Below are 22279 nucleotides of genomic sequence, written 5' to 3'. Positions count from 1 at the left end.
TAATGACATATGCAGGGTTCACTAAATTTCTTGAGTTGATGTTCGTTTTATCCTACTCGTCGAGGAATAGTTCCAAAACTAACTCCAAATCGACTTCCTCCATTTTCTTTTTTCTTCATCATGTTCTCCAAACTGGCGTTGGCTAGAAATAAAAGAAATGATAGTATGAAGATTGAGAAATAACACACACATCTTAAGCTTGGAATAACTCTAGGAACTTCTCCATCATCATTTTCATGTGATAAATGTTATCTCTCTAATGTGCAATTTCATCACTTATCGAGCTAAAATCTATATAGATATTTTTTTTCTTTACTCAAGCTTTTGTCTAACTGCAAAGGCTCATAATATATCACTAGAGTCTTGTCGATCATGTACTTACCGAGCATAAACATGTGGAACACATGAAGTAGGGTAAACATTCTTGTATTGAGAAGTAAATTTGTATTTGTTTCAAGATCCTTATGTGTAGTAATGACTTAATTTAAAATAATTATAAATTCCACCTCTTAATTTTTAAAATCTACTTTAACTAAAAGAATTAAATTTATTTCACATGAAATTAAAATTATAAATATGAAACCTATCTTTTTAATAAAATGTAGAATATTAACCAAAATGAACATATATCATTGACTATAATGTTTGATTTAAATTTAAAAATAAATAAATAAATATATGGATATTAATTTCTTGTAGGTCGATTTCATCCAGTTTTTTTTTTTTTTTTTTACTTTAATTTATTAATCGTAATGGTCCCTCACATAAATAACTGATACGAACCGTTATGACATTTTCATCGATAGTTGACATATACATTCATTGTTCAACAATTTATTTAACTTGCGTTTACTGTTTCGATCATAAAGAAAAATATAATTAAAAAAACTTATACAAAGATAAATATTTAACCTAAACATTATTTCTAAATTATGATTAATAGAAATTTAAGTTTAGTTATTGACATGCAAAACTACAATATTTGAATAGTTAAAGAGAAACTATTGGTAGAGTTGATATGGCTTTTTTGGGATTGATTAAGAATGAACAACAAAGGAAATATAATGTTTTTTAATGGATCAAATCTTGAAGGTTTGACTTTTTATGTATGGTTGCAAGTGGAGAATAAAGTTTAAATTAAGAGTACAAAAAAAAGGAAGAAATAAAAGTCATTAAATTGACTAATTAATGTTTTTATATTTGATTATGCAATGTATTAATTAATGTTTTTATATTTGATTATGCAATGTATTGATTGGTGGAGTTCTAGGATGTGTCACACACCTCTCTTTGCTTGTCCATTACTTTGACTTTCTTTTAAGTAAATTGTCTTGGATGCCTTCCAATTTTTCAAGTTCTTCTTTTTTCTTTTTTTGATATATTTTAATTTAAACTTTCTATTTTCGATCTATTAAAATATTATGTCGGCAGACAATAAATAGTTTTCGAACAATCAAATCATACTAGTAGATTATTTGTGCGTCACTCTTAATTAATCATTTTAATTTTGATGAATTATCCTAACTTCTATTAGGATAAACAAATAAATTTTGATTAGTTGACAATAGTCTCAATTTTTAAATTATGGTAATGCTTACATTCACTAACCTGGATGAGAGGTGTCACTACACGTACGATTCTTCAACGAATTACTCATTAGAATCTTTCTTATGAAGCTATGAATTTAAACATTCAATTTAAAAATAAGAAATAAAAAGTACCATCAACGTTAGAAAAGAAACATTAACATGATTCCAGTACGAAGATGAGAACCCTGAACTACCCATGAAGAAAAACAATGCATACTACTCTCATAACTTAGCTTCTATGACCATTCTAGAATCACGGTCGTATGTGTAGGAGTGCTTTACCTTTACCTAAAATATAAGGGTAGTATGTGGCTAGTATTTTAAGAAATACTCAATAAGTAACCATACCATTGGGGTCAGATAATGCAAACAAACATATACATGATAGGACCTATGCTTTAAAACAATATAACATGACATTGAGCTCTTTCTAGGTAAGGTTGGATGTGTGGTACTTTCTCAGACACCGCTCATGTAATAGCCCAACAATAAAGAAAGAAAGAAACAAATAAAATAATTATAAAAATAGTTAAAATAATAATAATAAAAATAAATAAATAAATAAACAAAAAAAAAACAACCTTTCCCCCACTTCTCTCCACTAACCTTTCATCCCTCCCCACAATTATCTCTTCTCAACCCATCTTTCTGCCACAAAGCAACAGTTCCTTGCAAAAAAAGAAGAAACAGAAAAACAACTTCAGATTTACTTGAGAAAAAAAAAAATGAGAATGGCCTTTTTACTCGGCTGTGATTCATGTGAGATTTATGTGAAGATAGATGCGATCAATAAGGTATATATTAAATCTTCATTTTCTTTTATCCTATTGTTTTTTTAGAAATCACAGCCAATTATAGTTAGATCTTCATTGAATTATTACAATTACAATGATTTAGCTTTGGGTTAGAAACTAAATGTCCATCATTCATATGAATTCTAGCAAATCATTAGTAATATTAGATTAAATTTATATCAGTAGCCAAATGAATAGATTAAAAATAGAATGACCAAGAAAATTTGTGAACAGTAAACATTGAGGTAAGGAAAGATTTGGAAACAGAGATCCACTGTAAATTTAGAATACATGAGAACAGAATGAAAAGGGCACAGGGAACAAAAAAAAAAAAAGATATAGGGAATTAAAAACCACAAACTAAATATAGAGGGAAAGGTAAATGCAGATGGTAAATACAGAGAGTAGTAAAGGCGAGAATAATTTAAATAGTTGTATATACTTCTCTTTCTACGGTAGTAACCATGGAAAATAAGATTTCTAATAAAAATATAATTATTGATTATATTTCAAGACTTTTAACAATGGACCCATGTAAATGAGAGAAATAATTTTGTAGATTTCAAACTTGAAACTGATGTCATGGGCTCACATAGGTTGACTCGGATTTCTAAGGACGGAATCGAACATTCATTAAAGATATATTCGTGGCAACAATTTAAGCTAGCCAAGTAAGTGAACTTACTATCGGCATGGTTATATTTGCTGTTGACACGTGCCCCGTGATTCTGCACGTGTCATATATATTGATATGTGTGAATTGTCTGTGGATCGATATGCTTCTTATTTGTTATGTATATGTTATAATATATGAATTGTTTAATAATAATTACGGTACGATGTGTTCAATGATATGTTTGAGATAGGATACGAGAAGAATGCACAAAACGAAATGTAACAATAGGAGTAAAATAGTTTCATGAAACATTAAGGTTAGGTTACATACTGGAGTGATATGAATAAGAGAGATTGATGGAATAATATAGTTAGGCTACGGGTAGAAAGGGATAGGTTTGTGATAGATTGATAGAACGTGACACGACCAGATTTTCGAGGCTTCGAAGAATCGAAATCGTGACTAAAAGGACAAAATCGAAAACAAACAAAAAGAAAAGAAAAGAAAAGAAAAGCAAAGTAAAAGGATAAAAATACCATTCAATTAAAACAAAAGAGAAAGAAGATTTGTTTCGAAAATATTACTAAGGAAATTGCAAATGTAAAAATGAAATACAAAATTAAAATCAAATATTTCAAATGGAAAATACAATTATGAAGAAAAATACAAAAGACTCTAAATATGAAAACGAACAAAGGACTCTAAAAGACCGACCAAGGACTGACGCTCCGGAACGACACCCCTCTGTGACCGCACAGCTCTCGAACACCTCCCCGTATCGACTGGTACCTGAAAAAAAAAGGGGAGAAAGGGGTGAGTATAAAAATATACTCAGTAAGCAGCCTACTTGTAGGCTCTTTTCGCATCCTTATCTTGGTAGGTAACCACGATCTTTCTCGGGTTTCTAAGGAGAGTGATCTAAGCTACAACTCTCCTTTCTGTATCATAAAAGGCTTGCCCATCTTATGCAGTGAAATGATCAGTGTCCTGAGGTGAGGCGCGACCTCATAAGCAAATCTGAGGGGATCGTATGGCTGGATCTGAATACGTGACTCTCTCTCTGAACATCATCCGTGGAGGTTAACTGACGACCCTCACACGGGACCATACATCCACAAAACGGGGTGCGACCCCCTATGTGCCGGTCAGCTACTGAGTCATCCTAAGTTGCTCCACGTCACTCGCTCAGGGACGGGTTTCTACGGCCCAGGAGTCATGTTTAGAAGACCCCTTAGCTATCACCACTAGGTCTGGGCACCTGTCACACTTCCCTATCCGGATCTGCAAAGCTCAACGATCACCGTACCGGAGCTCTGTCTCGACGGTATGGTATCGGAGGAGAGAGGGAAGTGGAGGTTCTGATGACACTATCTTCACTGCTCAACCCTAACGGGCTACCTACAGTTACCGTGGTAACCTATTATTCTTTCTAGGGTGGAACTTGGTGCCTTAGACTTAGATTCGTGTTTCTCTAGGATTCTCGTGCCTGGTGTCACAAACCTATCGGGTTTGGAATTCTGGGTTCAGGTTCCGCCAGTAATCATTTCGCGGGTCTAATTGCACGGTATTCTAGAGGTCCCCCAATCTAGGGTCTCGTCTAGCCTACTTAGCCATAAGCGTCCAAATCTAAGCTCATAATTTCTTCCTATTCATCAAGAAAGATAATATAAGCAATCATCATACAATAGAGTTTACACGCAGCAGTTCATGCAAAATTATCAAACATGCTCAACGGGAAGATAACGTCCATCTTTACCCGGAGCGCAGATTTCACAAGTTTCCCAACCTCCTCATGCATACATACATTATCAGAGTCTCAACCAAAACAGATTTAATACACATTTTGTATCTAGCTTTCCATAATCATCTTATATTCGCAGTTTCTATAATAACATGCTAAGTCCGGCTAGCTAATTTCATAGGTGGTAGCATGCATGCTTGTTTCTAGCGATTCCTACAAGTACTGCTCGTGGGAATCCAAATGGCTACTTACATGGTTGACGCGTGCCTTCCCAAGCTCGAATTATTTGCCGGAAAAGGTTCCAAAAATTCTGGAATTTCCTCGATAGGTCCTAATTCACATAAAAATAGGATCAGAGTTGAAATCGGTGCGAAAAAAAAGCAAACGGAGGTCGAACGGAGGGAAAAAGATCACCCACGCGCCTACACGCGCCTGCACGCGCTCTGGAGGGTGTTTTAAGCGCGGCTTTCTACGCGCGCGTGTCCACGCGCTTCTTTCTGTGCAGTCGCGGGTCGAGACGGATCGATTCGGACAGGTCAGAGCGGTCTCGGGCGGTTCGGTTCGCATGCGGAGCGCTGGTTCAGACTCGGGCCGACCCGGTTGCACACGTCTGATGCGTTTCTCCAGCCCGCGGTCGCCACGTGTCGGTCGTCGGTCCTACCGCGCTCCTCTGTACGGCGGCTGACGCGTGGCGGCGATGCCTTCTCTCTCCTGCATTTTTTCCAAATTTTCCAGAAACCGTGAGTTTTGCGTTTTCGATCCATTTTCTTCCGATTTTCTTATCTTTCAATCTGTAATCCATATCAACAAAGTTTCTTCACGAAAGTTGTAGATCTCATATTCTACTCCTTCGAAAGAATTTCCTTAAATTTTTCTGATGATCACAGATCTTATTATTTGAGTTCAAATTCGGAGAAAAACACGAGTTCTTACCGAAAATCACTTTATCTTTAAACTCCGATTCGAACGCCGATCTTGGCCGCCTTCACTCCAGAACTTAACCAGATAGCGCTGTTGAGGGTAAGAGTCCAAGGATCAACACAAAACGTTGCTAGCACATGAAAATCTTGATGACTTCTCAATGTAGATACTCGTGGACTAACCTGAAGTTCTTGAACGTTTTGTCGAAATAGGAAGATGCGATTCGTGAGAGCACCTTGCCTCGAGCTATTTGACGGTTTAGATTGGGGACTCGGTTCTCTGGCGTCGGTTCTGATCCGATCTCCTATGGCGATTTGTCATCTCTGTTCTTCCTCTCTCCCAAACCCTAACTTCTTCTCCTTTCTCCATTCTCTCTCTTTTTCTTTTCTTTTCTCTCTCTTTCTTCTTGGAGCCCAAACAACTAGACCCCTTGGATAAGAGTAGGGGCAAAATGACCCTTTTGCCCCTATGTTGTTATTTTTATTTTTTTATTTATTTATCTAAAAATTTGGGTATTACAATTCTCCCCACCTTAGGAACTTTCGTCCTCGAAAGTTTTTCCTCCCTGGAAGATTTCGGGGTAAGACCTCCTCGTGTCACCCTCAAATTACTACGAGGCTTCGTTGTCCTGACAGTTTTCCCATAAGACCTTTGCTAATGGAATTTCCCTTTTCGTTGTTTCCTTCCGTCACGTGCCATTATCCCAATGGCTTTTTCTTCATACGTTAGATCCTCCCGAAGGGAAAGTGTCTCGTGATCAATGATGTGAGTTGGATCCAGAGTGTACTTTCTCATCAGCGATACATGGAGTACGTTGTGCACTGCGGGGAGCGTGGGTGGTAATGCTAGTCTGTATGCCACGGGACCAACCCTTTCTAGGATTTCGAAGGGTCCCACGAACCTCGGGCTCAACATGCCCTTCTTCCCAAACCTTAGCACTCCTCTCATTGGACTACTTTCGGGAAGACGTGATCACCCACTGCAAACTCGAGGTCTTTCCTACGAGAGTCTGCATAACTATTTTGCCGACTTTGTGCAGAGAGTATCTGTAACGACCCAGATCCACCGCTAGCAGATATTGTCCTCTTTGGGCTTTCCCTTTCGGGCTTCCCCTCAAGGCTTTAAAACGCGTCTACAAAGGGAAGGTTTCCACACACTTTGTTCTCCTCCCCAACCAATGTGGGACATCACAAAATCCTCTGTCTGATTTTCTGTACTGCTGCGTTAGTAGTCTGTACCAACTCCGGCCCCAACAACTGTTTCTTGCCTACCTCCTCCTAGAATATAGGAGTTCTACACCTTCGCCCATATAGAGCTTCAAATGGTGTCTTCTGAACAGTTGCCTGATAACTATTGTAGTGGGCAAATTCCACAAGGGTCAGGTGCTCATTCCAGCAACTTGCGAAGTCTATAACACACGCCCTCGACATATCTTGTAGGGTTTGATTAAGTCTTTCGGTTTGTCTATCTGTCTGAGGATGGAATGCACTACTGAACTTGAGTTGTGTTCCCAACGCCTTCTGTAATCCTTTCCATTAGTCAGAAGTAAACTTAGCATCCCTATCAGACACAATGGACACTTGTACGCCATGCAAACGGACCACTTCCTTGACGTGCAACTGGGCCCATGGTCCACTCAATAAGTGGCTTATCTGGAATAGAGTGGGCTGCTCTGGTCAATTGTCTTCAATCGCCCAGATGACGTTGAAGTCTCGTCGAGCCTTCGGTAGGTCCGAGATGAAATCCATACCTTTTCCTCTCATTTCCACGCTGGAATATTCAGCGATTGCAACAACCCTGCTGGTCATTGTCTCGAGACCTTTACATGCTGACAGGTCAAACACCGACTCACATACTCAACTACGTCCTTCTTCTTTCCTAGTCACCAATACCTACACTTTAAATCCTGTCACGTTTAGTACTACCAGGGTGAAATGTGTAGGACGTGTTGTGTGCCTCAGTCATCATTTCCCGTAGAATCTTCTCATCTCGAGGTACGCATAATCGATCCTACCACATCAATCCCTCTTCAAAGGAACTGAGTATCCCTCTGGTCTCTCAGTTTCCTGTTGACCCCAGATATTACTACGGTGCGTATCAGCTCTCTGAGCTTCGATGATACGTCTCTTGAGGGTGGGTTGAACCGAAAGTTGCGCTAATTGGGCGGTGACGCCTCTAACCAAGACCTCTATTCCAGCCCTTTATATCTCATCCTGTAGATACCTCAGTCTCGTGCTCAGGGCGGATGTGTGGGCTGTCTTATTACTCAAGGCTACCACTACATTGGCTTTTCTTAGGTGGTAGGCTTTTCGTAGGTGGTAAAGTATTTCAATATCATAGTCTTTAACTAGTTCTAACCACCTCCGCTATCTCATGTTCAACGCTTTTTGTGTGAACATATGCTAAGGCTCTTGTGGTCAGCATACACCTGAACTCTCTTGCCATACAGCTGGTGACGCCAGGTTCTCAATGCATACACCATGGTTGCTATCTCCAAACCGTGGGTGGGGTAGTCGCGCTCATACTCTTTCATTTGTTTAGAGGCGTAGGCTATCACTTTGCCCTTTTGCATGAGTACACACCCTAACCCTTTTTCCTAAGGCATCGCTGTAAACCACAAGTCCACCTGACCCATCAAGCACTAAAAATACAGGTGCAGTGGCCAACCTCGTTCTCAGTTTCAGAAAACTTTGTTCACACTCTAGTGTCCAAACATAGAGTTTCCCTTCTGGGTCAACTGTGTCACACTGCTGAGGTCTTAGGAAATCTTATTCAAACCTTTTATAAAAGCCTGCTAGACCTAGAGAACCCTTACTTCAGTGACAGTGGTTGGTCTAGACCATTTCAAAATTACTTCAATCTTAGCGGGGTCCACCGTTATCCCCGGCTTGGATACTAAGTGGCCAAGAAAGGCCACCTCCTACAGCCAGGATTCGCACTTCGTGAATTTAGCATACAACTGGTGGGCTCTCAATAGAGTTAAAACATTCCTCAAGTGTTCCTCATACTCTACCTCAGACTTAAAACACACCAGAATGTCATCAACGAACAAATCACGAAGATGTCTAGGAATTCCTTAAACGTTCTGTTCGTCAGTTCCATGAAACTGTAGAAACGTTAAATTAAACCAAAAGACATGACTATGAACTCATAATGTCCATAGCGGCTTCTAAAGGCTGTTTTAAGTATGTCTTCCCATTTTGTTCTCATCTGGCGATATCCCGACCTTGTCGAGGCGGTCTTTACTACTTCTCCAAAATGGCCTAGTAATTTCATCTCATTTAGCCAACTTTTTGCTCAGCGAGACGCCCTGTAACGTGACTCGCTTAAGTACTAATACCCACCTGGGCTAAGTACGGGTTCTTTTGGAAGTAAAGATCCTTACATAAGTTCTCTACGTTCACCTAGGTTAACCCCTGTCGTATCTTTTATGATTGAGCTAGACACATTTTCTCATAGTGATATCTCATCACTGGCTCTTTTTCGAGCACGTGAACCTTTCAAGTTCTTGTACAGGATCCTAGGGAACTCTCTGAAAACTCTGGTTTGGTAGCTAGCCTCCCTCGAACTTCGAGGGTGCCACGTCTAGTGTCTCTAATACATATCATGTATCTGCTAGCCTTACCTGTTTACAAGTCACCATCTCACTATCCTTCAGGTAATTTCCAAAATCACGTTATTTGGAAGTTCTACCTCTACCTGAGAATGCTTCACAAGTTTGGCATTACACTCGTGTATGAAACTGGAGTTCTACTCTTTGTAGTCCGGATCACCTACATAAGGGTTGGTTCTTATTAAAGCCCATCTGGACTTTCTTCCTTCAGACGGTAAAGGCATGACCATAGTTTGACCTCTTTTCTTTCTGTTCTCAACCCTGAGGTTCGTTGGACTACCTTGACAGTTCCACGTCCTTCACCTTGTGAGTATACATGCCCTGACCAAAGGATATGTTAGAACACAATGTTATAGTTCTGATAACCACGTGCTGCCTTTGGACTTGGTCCTCTCCACTAAGGTCCAAAACGACTTGTCATCCATTGGGTAATCCTTTAGTAGGAATATCCTACACCCCATGACTCATTAGTGGCATAAAAGCGCACATCTCACTTATGGAAGTCCATAAACCTGAACTTATATCACGAAGACTCCAACCAACCTTGAATCCATGGCCCCCATAGTTTCGCTCTCTCTGTTGGTGAATCTTATCTCTCGACTTCCAACTTAACCAAACTCACTGTGAAAATGGTTTGCTTGAGGGGTGTTTAATTCCTACAGTGGCTGCCCTTACTTGTAAGAACGATGTTGTCTGGGTCTACTATGTGGTTAAGACAACTCTATGTTGTCTAGGCCTACTACGTGATCTCCACGGAGGCATGCTTGACATCTAGAATTATGGTCATGGGAGGCTAGGTCATAGGTATATCATCTCGTACTGGGCCTTAAAAGAAAATCTCATGTACATTTCCAAGGGTTGGACGTCACGCGCTCTGCGGAGACACCTTTTTGTCTTCCTAAGGCCAATAAACTAAAACATGACCCCTCTCGGCCTCCTCACAATAATTCGAATCTAGCATCAACATACAGAGGGAATGTTCACTTTTAACACCCTAAAGCGTTAACCCAAAACATACATCAAGTTCTTACTCGCATTACATCATATCATAACCTACTAAACAAGGTTAGACAGTGTACCTGGTCGCGGCGAGGTATGTCGTCAAGCTGAGTCACAGAGGTGTACGACTCTCTATCCTAGAAAAAAGTCTACAGAATCAAAACCCGACTGCTCTGATACCAATCTGTCACGACCCGATTTTCGAGGCTTCGAAGAATCGAAATCGTGACTAAAAGGACAAAATCGAAAACAAACAAAAAGAAAATAAAAGAAAAGAAAAGCAAAGTAAAAGGATAAAAATACCATTCAATTAAAACAAAAGAGAAAGAAGATTTGTTTCGAAAATATTACAAAGGAAATTGCAAATGTAAAAATGAAATACAAAATTAAAATCAAATATTTCAAATGGAAAATACAATTATGAAGAAAAATACAAAAGACTCTAAATATGAAAACGAACAAAGGACTCTAAAAGACCGACCAAGGACTGACGCTCCGGAACGACACCCCTCTGTGACCGCACAGCTCTCGAACACCTCCCCGTATCGACTGGTACCTGAAAAAAAAGGGGGAGAAAGGGGTGAGTATAAAAATATACTCAGAAAGCAGCCTACTTGTAGGCTCTTTTCGCATCCTTATCTTGGTAGGTAACCACGATCTTTCTCGGGTTTCTAAGGAGAGTGATCTAAGCTACAACTCTCCTTTCTGTATCATAAAAGGCTTGCCCATCTTATGCAGTGAAATGATCAGTGTCCTGAGGTGAGGCGCGACCTCATAAGCAAATCTGAGGGGATCGTATGGCTGGATCTGAATACGTGACTCTCTCTCTGAACATCATCCGTGGAGGTTAACTGACGACCCTCACACGTGACCATACATCCACAAAACGGGGTGCGACCCCCTATGTGCCGGTCAGCTACTGAGTCATCCTAAGTTGCTCCACGTCCCCCGCTCAGGGACGGGTTTCTACGGCCCAGGAGTCATGTTCAGAAGACCCCTTAGCTATCACCACTAGGTCTGGGCACCTGTCACACTTCCCTATCCGGATCTGCAAAGCTCAACGATCACCGTACCGGAGCTCTGTCTCGACGGTATGGTATCGGAGGAAAGAGGGAAGTGGAGGTTCTGATGACACTATCTTCACTGCTCAACCCTAACGGGCTACCTACAGTTACCGTGGTAACCTATTATTCTTTCTAGGGTGGAACTTGGTGCCTTAGACTTAGATTCGTGTTTCTCTAGGATTCTCGTGCCTGGTGTCACAAACCTATCGGGTTTGGAATTCTGGGTTCTGGTTCCGCCGGTAATCATTTCGCGGGTCTAATTGCACGGTATTCTAGAGGTCCCCCAATCTAGGGTCTCGTCTAGCCTACTTAGCCATAAGTGTCCTAATCTAAGCTCATAATTTCTTCCTATTCATCAAGAAAGATAATATAAGCAATCATCATACAATAGAGTTTACACGCAGCAGTTCATGCAAAATTATCAAACATGCTCAACGGGAAGATAACGTCCATCTTTACCCGGAGCGTAGATTTCACAAGTTTCTCAACCTCCTCATGCATACATACATTATCAGAGTCTCAACCAAAACAGATTTAATACACATTTTGTATCTAGCTTTCCATAATCATCTTATATTCGCAGTTTCTATAATAACATGCTAAGTCCGGCTAGCTAATTTCATAGGTGGTAGCATGCATGCTTGTTTCTAGCGGTTCCTACAAGTACTGCTCGTGGGAATCCAAATGGCTACTTACATGGTTGATGCGTGCCTTCCCAAGCTCGAATTATTTGCCGGAAAAGGTTCCAAAAATTCTTGAATTTCCTCGATAGGTCCTAATTCACATAAAAATAGGATCAGAGTTGAAATCGGTGAGAAAAAAAAAGCAAACGGAGGTCGAACGGAGGGAAAAAGATCACCCACGCGCCTACACGCGCCTGCACGCACTCTGGAGGGTGTTTTACGCGCGGCTTTCTACGTGCGCGTGTCCACGCGCTTCTTTCTGTGCAGTCGCGGGTTGAGACGGATCGATTCGGATAGGTCAGAGCGGTCTCGGGCGGTTCGGTTCGCATGCGGAGCGCCGGTTCAGACTCGGGCCGACCCGGTTGCGCACGCCTGATGCGTTTCTCCAGCCCGCAGTCGCCACGTGTCGGTCGTCGGTCCTACCGCGCTCCTCCGTACGGAGGCTGACGCGTGGCGGCGATGCCTTCTCTCTCCTACATTTTTTCCAAATTTTCCAGAAACCGTGAGTTTTGCGTTTTCGATCCATTTTCTTCCGATTTTCTTATCTTTCAATCCGTAATCCATATCAATAAAGTTTCTTCACGAAAGTTGTAGATCTCATATTCTACTCCTTCGAAAGAATTTCCTTAAATTTTTCTGATGATCACAGATCTTATTATTTGAGTTCAAATTCGGAGAAAAACACGAGTTCTTACCGAAAATCACGTTATCTTTAAACTCCGATTCGAACGCCGATCTTGGCCGCCTTCACTCCAGAACTTAACCAGATAGCGCTGTTGAGGGTAAGAGTCCAAGGATCAACACAAAACGTTGCTAGCACACGAAAATCTTGATGACTTCTCAATGTAGATACTCGTGGACTAACCTGAAGTTCTTGAACGTTTTGTCGAAATAGGAAGATGCGATTCGTGAGAGCACCTTGCCTCGAGCTATTTGACGGTTTAGATTGGGAACTCGGTTCTCTGGCGTCGGTTCTGATCCGATCTCCTATGGCGATTTGTCATCTCTGTTCTTCCTCTCTCCCAAACCCTAACTTCTTCTCCTTTCTCCATTCTCTCTCTTTTTCTTTTCTTTTCTCTCTCTTTCTTCTTGGAGCCCAAACAACTAGACCCCTTGGATAAGAGTAGGGGCAAAATGACCCTTTTGCCCCTATGTTGTTATTTTTATTTTTTTATTTATTTATCTAAAAATTCGGGTATTACAGAACGATAGCGTTAGGTTAAGTTCTTGTGATGAGATGACTAAGGTACGTTAACGTAATGATATGTCTGTGATAAGTAAAGAACGTTAAGGCTATGATAAGTTAGAGAACGATATGACTATGAAGTGTTTATGTTATGACTCGTTTATGATATCAGACATTGTGATGTAATATGTTATGGTATGATGTGTATATGATGAAATGTTATGTTAAAAGCATAGAACGTTATGTTAGGTCTCCTAAATTGTGTGTATACAGCACGATATGAATGACATGAAATTACGATAAATGACATGAAGTATAACCCCGTTAGAATTATGTATGATTTGAGAATTGAAGGATGAGAAACGATATGACATGAATGATGAACGATATTTGAAACGATATGAAAAATGATATGATACGTACATAATGCTAGCGGGGTTGTATTAAAGGATAATGAAAATGGAAAAGTTTTGGGACCTCATGCATTATGTGTGCTCATGCATTTGGGACGGATACCCCTATCCCATCACGAGGGTACGGACGCGTACATCCAATGGCAGGACAACGATCGTTAGGTCTGCATAGCGCTGTCGTGACGGTTACTAGTTCTAGCTAGTGTCTGGCCTAAGGGGCTCCCAGAGTATGCCCACCGGGTAAGGAAGGTGGCCCAGCAGTGTGCGAATTAGCTGGTGAGCCCATACTCGCACGTATGGGCTGTGTGTAGTACTAGTATATGGTACACGTCCAAAATTATTCGTTACGACAGCATCGTAGGAAAAACGAAACGAAAGATAGGTCTCATCATTTTATTGCATGTGATTGTTGCATTTAACCCGAATAGTGGGGTCACTTGCTGAGTATTTCTTTAAATACTCAAGCCATATGCTACTACATTTTTCAGGTTAAGGCAAGGCATTCCGGTACGGTTGACGACGACATCGCAACTCGAGACCAAGGCACATGCAGAGGGTAGTGGTATTTATTTTCTTAGACTTGGGCTAGAATAGGATGTTTTTAACTTAAACTCTTATTCATTTTATTTAAGTCTTTTGTTGTGTCGTTTTAAAGATGTTTTCAAAACACGTAAGTCCATGACTTTGTTTTAAAATAAAGGTCATGTTTTATGGAATTCAAATAAAGTCTTCCGCATTCAATGTTTATGGTACGTATACAGTAGCGACCTTAAATTAAGCAGAAAATTTCGGGTCGTTACAGCGCACATGCGCACATGGACCGTTAAGGATGGACTCGTTTACATACCCCTAAGGCTTGACTCATTGGGTTAAATGTGCTGACGCGCCGAACACCATAGAGGGAAAGACCCACATGATATCATGACGAACATAAATATCGAAAGTACACATATGTACTAACATAACGGAGATGTATCATGATGCACAACATACATAAATGCGTGAGGTCCCAATGGCTTAAAATCAGTAAGAATCATTTCATTTATCCTTTTATTCATGTCATAGTACACATACGAGACATGTATGCATAGTATTCATCATGGCTTTCATCATGCATCATCATTAGTATAATATAATCTATAACATGCCTTTACTTTACATGACATGACATAACATTAGGTATATAACATGTTTTAGTTCCTGCTTGGTACAAAATTTAATTCTAAAACTAAAACATGATCCCCTAGTTCAAATTTGAACTATTGCTGCAAAATTAACACAATGAACAAAAAGAGGGTTCAAGAATAGAATTTACTCAGATGACCTCCTTAAACGGCGATTCTTCCTTCAAAAAATTGATGTTGATATCCAACGCAAATTAGGCGATTGATCCAATAACTCACTTCTATTTACGGTATATTTTTTTTCAAAACTTTGTTTTACTCCTTTCATTACATTCTACCCCTTAAGTAACATTAATCCTCTAATTAAGACTTTGTTTATGATTGTATCTACTAATCCTAGAAATAAGATTATTTACTAAATATTTTTGATAATTAATATTTTCTATTTTTTAGGTAAAGGCAAAGAAATCTTAAGCAACACAGTGATTGCTATAGAAGTTAGGAGAGACTTTCGATGGTGTTTTGTTTATATTTCAATTTTTTTTTCTTTTAATATCTTATTCAAACATGTTTTTATTTGAAACAAGGATGGGTTTCATGCTATCGAAGTTTAATGGTCCAATTTATGTTTTAAAATTCATTTTTGGGATCCTAAATAAAAGTCTAATTTTTTTTTTTTTTTTTTTTTAGATCTTTTATCTTATAACCATTTTCATCTTAAGTAAACTTTAAAAGATTTTCAAAGCCTGCATGTAATAACAATCTTAGTCTTGTCCTGTTTTAGAAGTTGTACTGTTATGTCATACTAACATCAGTATATATCAAAACTCATTGTTAACATATATTTATCCGCTTTGACTCATTATATATCGCCGCCAATTTTACAATTTACTAGGGAGAGGTTTCCACACCTTTATAAAAAAAAAAAATGTTTCGTTACTCCTTCAAAATGACTTGGAATCTCATAGTTATATTTAATAAAAACCATATTATATTTGTAAAAATTATTTGTGCTAAAAATAATCTCTAGTTTATCATCTATTACCCACTTGTCTGGAAGGGTTCTATCAAATATTATTTTCCAACCATACAAACCACAATAATTTATTTTAAAAAGTATTTGATAATTTATTATCGAACATCACTTCGTCTAGTTTGTAGGCCATTTGACATTTTTATAATACTTTAAAAAAGACAAACTAATTAAAAACCCATCTCTCAAATCAATTCCTCAAAACTTAATAAAGTAACTGAAAGAGTTAGGTGTTTCATATCCAGCAATTTATAAGGAATTTTTGTTTTAAAATACAACAAATTCCCAAACCCAATTTATAAAAACCCTAACCCTTCTCATAATTCTTCACAAGCCATCGCACAATTCTACAAACCCTTCAATATCTCTCCACCAATGGCTTCCAAGCTCTCTTCGCCCATTGCCCTCCTCCTCCTCCTTAACCTCCTCTTCTTCACTATGGTCAGCTCCACCTATGTCCCTTGCCCACCGCCGCCACCCAAGCCCCACAAGCCCACCCCGTCAAGGCAGCAACTATCACTCCCCAAGTGCCCCAGAGACACCCTCAAGCTGGGTGTCTGCGCCGACTTGCTGGACGATCTAGTGCACTTAGTGATCGGCTCACCACCAAAATCCCCATGCTGCACCCTAATCCAAGGCCTTGTTGACCTGGAAGCTGCTGTGTGCCTTTGCACTGCGGTGAAGGCCAGAGCCTTGGGTCTCAAGATTGACCTCTCAGTTTCCCTCAGCTTGCTTTTGAACTACTGTGGAAAGAAGGTTCCGTCCGGCTTCCAATGCCCTGCTTGAAACCAAATCCTTTCATTTCCGTTTCTGGTTTCTTCTTCAATTTTCCATTTCAATGTCGTGTTTAAATAATCGGTTTGGTCGTACGTCGTGTTATGATGGGTTTGGAAATCTTCTCAGAATTCCACCATCTTTTTATAGTTTCTTTTACAATGCAATGTAACATAATGGTACGTAGTTCTTTTTTCAAATGAACAACGTTGTTCGTCTATTCTTGTGTCTTATTACAAATTCGACGATGCATATGTTTGAACCTCAAATCTTGTTTGACCTGTGTCACTTGCATGAAATCATAATAAACCCTTAACTTCAAAATTTTCATGACGAAAAATTAAAGAGAGTAATATTAACACTCAAGTTTTAAATGACAATGTTGACGAAAAATGTAGAGACCTCAATTTAATGAAAATATGGATGTCAGTGTAACAGCCCAAGTACGCCGCTAGTAGATATTATCCGTTTGGAATCGTTATGTATCGCCGTCAGCCTTGCGTTTTTAAAATCTGTTTGTTAGGGAGAGGTCTTCACATTCCTATAAAGAACGTTTCGTTCTCCTCTCCAACTGACGTGGGATCTCACAATCCACCTCCTTGGGGGCCAGCGTATTTGTTGGCACACCGCTCGGTGTCTGGCTCTGATGCCATTTGTAATAGCTTAAGCTCACCGTAGCAGAGATTATCTACTTTGGCCCGTTACGTATCGCCGTTAGTCTCACGGTTTTAAAATGTGTCTGTGAGAGATGTTTCCACATTATTTTAAGAAATGTTTCGTTCTCTTTTCCAACCGACGTGAGATCTCATAGTCCATGAGAACTTTTGAAAAATTTATGAGAATATTTAAACCGTCGTATAAGAATTTACTATTCTAAACGAGGAAGAGAGTTATTATTAATATTATGTGTTGATATTTTTATTAAATTAAGGTCAATTTTATACAATATGATTAAAAAGTAGATTTGGTGGACAATATTAGATATCAACATATTAATGAAAAAAGAATACAATAGTCCGTGTCAATACTCTCGGTCACAGTCAATGAAAAGCAAATTGTAGAGATAATTGCTACATTTTTCTTTTTCTTTTCTTTATTCATTTATTTAATTATTTATAGAAACAACTTTAATTTTAATTTTGAAAAAGACAATGAATAATTCGTTGTTCACTAAGCTGGGCAATTAATTTTTTTTTTAATAATTATTTATTACAACCTTTTCATAATTTTTGAATTGTTATCCTTTATAATTCATATTAATTACATCATCGTAGGCCTCTTTTATCTCGAGTCAATGATAAGTATTTTAATATATTTAAAATTGTAAAATAGGTTTTTTTTTATTTTATTAATTTAATTTATTAGTATTTTTGTTGTATATATTTTTTTTTTCAAAATTATCTATTGATATTGACATTTCCATGAAATCGAGACTTCCACATTTTAAACATTAATGTTAAGTAACTAATTTTGATATCTAACTTGAGGGCTATAACTTGAATAGAAAATGCAACTATCATACCTTTATTCTCATAGCCTATATAGTGACCCTACATGGTTGTCTTACCTTCATCTAAAAAAAATAGCACTTGGTTTGATAATTTAAAAAAATACTCAGTAAATAATCACACTGTTGCGGTCGAAAAATGCAAATACATGCAACGATCTCTACTTTTCAGTCTGGATAGAGTTGAATGTGTAATATTTATCTACACATGCACACATAGATCCACCTAGCAGACTCGTATACGTATCCTCTAAGTCTACTTCTTGGGCTAGCTTAAACTCACGTTGGCAGAAGCTATGGAGGGAAAGGAGCGTGCATAATACCACGACGTACATGATATCGTAGTTTATGTAGTGTAATATATGGAGGTTCATGCATCATACAACATTAATATCACAACATAGTTCCATAACATGACATAATCATATTATAGTACATCTTGTATCATTGCATAAACATAACATAACACAAAACGCATCAAACAATCATGAAAAATTCGTCATTCGTACATCATACAAGTCATTCAACCAAGCCAACATTAAAGCCATTTCGTAGGCGAAGTTATTAACGTATGGAAAATTAGAGTATCTTTGTTTAAGACCTACCTTGATCGGCACAAATGTGATGATTGTTAAGCTATTCTTAGATATATTTATATTTTAAGTCTCTCCTTTCTACGGTAGAGTTGAAGCCTCAAGAAAAACAGCCCAATAAATAGTCCATACTCGCAATTGTGCTCCATACATTAAACCTATGATAATTACCCATACTATCAAGTTTGAATAGTTCATGACACTATGGGGTTCCGCTAACTTCAAGACGTCGTTACAGATTATGTAACGACCCAAAATTTTCTACTTAATTTAAGGTCGCTACTGTATACATACCATAAACATTGAATGCGGAAGACTTCATTTAAATTGCATAAAACATGACCTTTAACTTAAAAACACAGCCATGGATTACGTGTTACGAAAACATCTTTAAAACGACACAACAAAAGACCCGAAATAAAATAAATAAGTGTTTAAGTTTAAAACATCCTATTCTATCCTAAGTCTAAGAAAATAAATATCACTATACTATGCATGTGTCATGATCTCGAGTTGCGATGCCGTCGTCAGCCGTACAGGAATGCCTTGCCTTAATCTGAAAAATGTAGTAGCACATGGCCTGAGTATTTAAAGAAATACTCAGTAAGTGACCCCACTATTGGGGTTAAATGCAACAATCACATGCAATGAAATGATGGGACCTATCTTTCTTTTCGTTTCATTTCGTTTCGTTTCGTTTCGTTTCGTTTCGTTTCATTTTCCCTACGGTGTAATCCTAACAGGTAATCGTGGACGTGTACCATATACTCTACACGCAGCCCATACGTGCGAGTATGAGCTCACCAGCTAGTTCGCACACCGCTGGGCCACTGTCCCTAGCCGGTGGGCATGCTCTAGGGGCCCACCGGGACCCGTTAAAACTAAAACCGTCACGGCAGCGCTATGCAGGGCATAACGATCGTTGTCCTGCCATTTGGATGTACGCGTCCGTACCCTCGTGATGGGATAGGGGTATCCCCCCAAATGCATGATCACACAATATGCATGAGGTCCCACTAGTCCTACAGTCATCATTTAATGAACATAACCCCGTTTCACGTTTTCATGCTTACATGTCATTCTCTTTCTCATTCTGTTACATATCATACATATTCCTAGCGGGGTTATGTATCATGCAATTTACCGTATTTCATGTCATACAATTCATTCAGTTACATTCCAATACTCATACAACAATCCATAATCGTACAATGGTCACACATCGTCACATGCATTCATATCACATCAACTAAGCAACATAAATAACATACATTCACGTTCACATGATTTCGTACTTAAGCACAATAATCTAGCATACAATGTATCATATCATAACCAAGTCATAACGTAAACACTTCATAGTCATATCGTTCTCTAACTTACCATAGCCTCAACGTTCCTATACCTATCACAGACATATCATTACGTGACGTACCTTGGTCATATTGTCACAAGAACGTACCCTAACGATATCGTTCTATCAATCTATCACAAACCTATCCCTTTCTACCCATAACCTGACCGTATTCTTTCATCAATCTCTCCTATCCATAGCACTCCGGTATGTAACCTAACTCTAACATTTCATGAACGTATCTTACTCCTATCGTTACATTTCGTTTTGTGCATCCTTCTCGTACCCTATCTCAAACATCTCCTAGAGCACATCGTACCATAATTATTATCATACAGTCCACATATAATAACATAACATAACATAACATATAGGAAGCATATCGATCCTCAGACAATTCACACATATCAATATATATGACACGTGCAGAACCACAGGGCACGTGTCAACATCAAATATAACCTTGCCGATAGTAAGGTCACTTACCTGGCTAGCTTAAGTCGTTGTCACGTATATATCCTTACTGAATGTTCGATTCCGTCCTTTGAAATCCAAGCCAACCTATGTGAGCCCATAACATCAGTTTCAAGTTTGAACTCTATACAATTATTTCTCTAATTTACCTTGTTAAAATTCTGATATTTACTGTTAGACAGAATTTAATGGAGTTTCATGCCCTCTCATATCTCCTGTTATAATTTTAAATTCTGTTTAACAAATCTTCTCTCAATCTTCCCTCCTCCCTCCTGGTAATTATTTTCATTCCCATTATGTAAATAGATTCTCAGTTTTGTAAACATATGTAAATAAGATATTACTCTAATTCTATATTTATTTTTACAGATATTATTGGCCAATTTTAATTTGGCTACTATCTTACCGATTGATGGATCTGCCTGCTAAAATTATATTGATTCTAACCTTATTTTTTATAACTTCTGATGCTAAAAAAAAATCTAATTAATTGAACATGGGATTTGATTATTACATACGATAAGATAGGAAAGAAGATTTGATCCTAAATTAATTTCTTATAAGCATAACTATAAAGGAAAAGGAGTTCTGAGATAGAATTTTACCGTAATAACTGACAAAAATCTCTAAATCTGCAATCTGTTCAAATACTTCTTCTCAAATGTGACGATGGTTGTTTTCTGTTTCTTTCTTTTTTTTTTTTGTCAGAAACTGAAACTTTTTTGCAGCGCAGATGGCAGAGGAGAGATAATTGTGGGAAGGGATGAGAGGTTAGCGGGGAGAGATGGGGAAAGGTTTATTTTTTTATTTTTTATTTTTTTTATTTTTTTAAATTAATTAATTAATTAAATTTATTTTTTTATTATTATAATTTTAACTATTTTTATAATTATTTTTATTCTTTATTTCTTTATTTATTTTTGGGCTATTACATTATATCTAAAAGAAACTTTCGTCCTCGAAAGTGTTTTAATCTTGGAATAACTCGGGTCCTTATTCTAAGAGTTCTCTGTTAAGTCTTCAAGTTCCACTAAGTAAAAATTCTTAACAAGTATACCTTAATTCGTATGAGTCATAATATTTATTTGCATGCATAAAACTTTCATAAGTCTATCACTTTGCATTCATAAAATCTTTGAATCCTTATAAGGTGTCTTGTGAGATAGTTAGATATTTTAAATCTTAATTCATACTCCAAAAGGGTCTTTTGGTCATTTACCCCCAAATCTTGGTTTAATTCTTCAACATATTCTAATGGCCTTGTAACTTTGTGTAATCCCTATACACCATGATATAAGGCTCCTTGTCAAATTTCATGTCATTTAGAGGTCACTTTGGTCATAAACTAGTGGTACGTAATTATAGGGGCATTTTAGTCATTTTACACCTACACTTGGTTTAGCCCATTATCATAACCTAATGGTCACCAAATTTCGTACACAGCCTTATCATGTCATATTGGGTCTTCTTCGAAAATTTCATGGACAACATAATTCATCTAAGGTTTGTGGCTCTGGCACTTCATTGAAATAAATGTTCATGTATACAATAAGGTTGGAAAACTTACCTAGTTCCTCACTTTTTTATTTTTTTATTTTATTATTATTATTATTATTATTATTTTTACTATGATTTCATCTACTAGATCAATAGTTTTACTAGTTTCTGCTTTACATTGTTCTCCAAATCCAATTTTCTACACTTAGCTAAAGGTTCACTAATTGACCTGTTTGTCCATGCGTTCTCAAAATCTCATTTTTAAATATCCAAAATGGCATTTTCTTTTGATCCAATTTTTTTT

General features: G+C 38.0%; 1 long non-coding RNA gene and 1 pseudogene across 2 annotated transcripts; one reads left to right on the top strand and one right to left on the bottom strand.

The window, feature by feature from the left end:
• Positions 1–3523: 3523 nt before the first annotated feature.
• Positions 3524–7949, bottom strand: LOC147793113 (uncharacterized). Of its 2 annotated transcripts, XR_015420255.1 has the most exons (5): positions 5844–7949; positions 5674–5751; positions 5159–5451; positions 4993–5071; positions 3524–3788 (listed from the first exon to the last, which is right to left on the bottom strand). It is a non-coding gene; the product is annotated as an uncharacterized LOC147793113 (long non-coding RNA). The 2 variants fall into 2 exon arrangements; XR_015420254.1 differs by having other exon boundaries at positions 4993–5451.
• An 8202-nt stretch (positions 7950–16151) lies between these two features.
• On the top strand, positions 16152–16577 carry LOC147793112 (14 kDa proline-rich protein DC2.15 pseudogene; annotated as a pseudogene).
• The last annotated feature ends 5702 nt before the right edge of the window (positions 16578–22279 follow it).

The sequence above is a fragment of the Cucurbita pepo genome, chromosome 3 (assembly GCF_057944985.1).
Source record: "Cucurbita pepo subsp. pepo isolate OVF chromosome 3, ASM5794498v1, whole genome shotgun sequence".
Classification (NCBI taxonomy): domain Eukaryota; kingdom Viridiplantae; phylum Streptophyta; class Magnoliopsida; order Cucurbitales; family Cucurbitaceae; genus Cucurbita; species Cucurbita pepo.
This window is presented reverse-complemented; position numbering and strand designations above follow the sequence as displayed.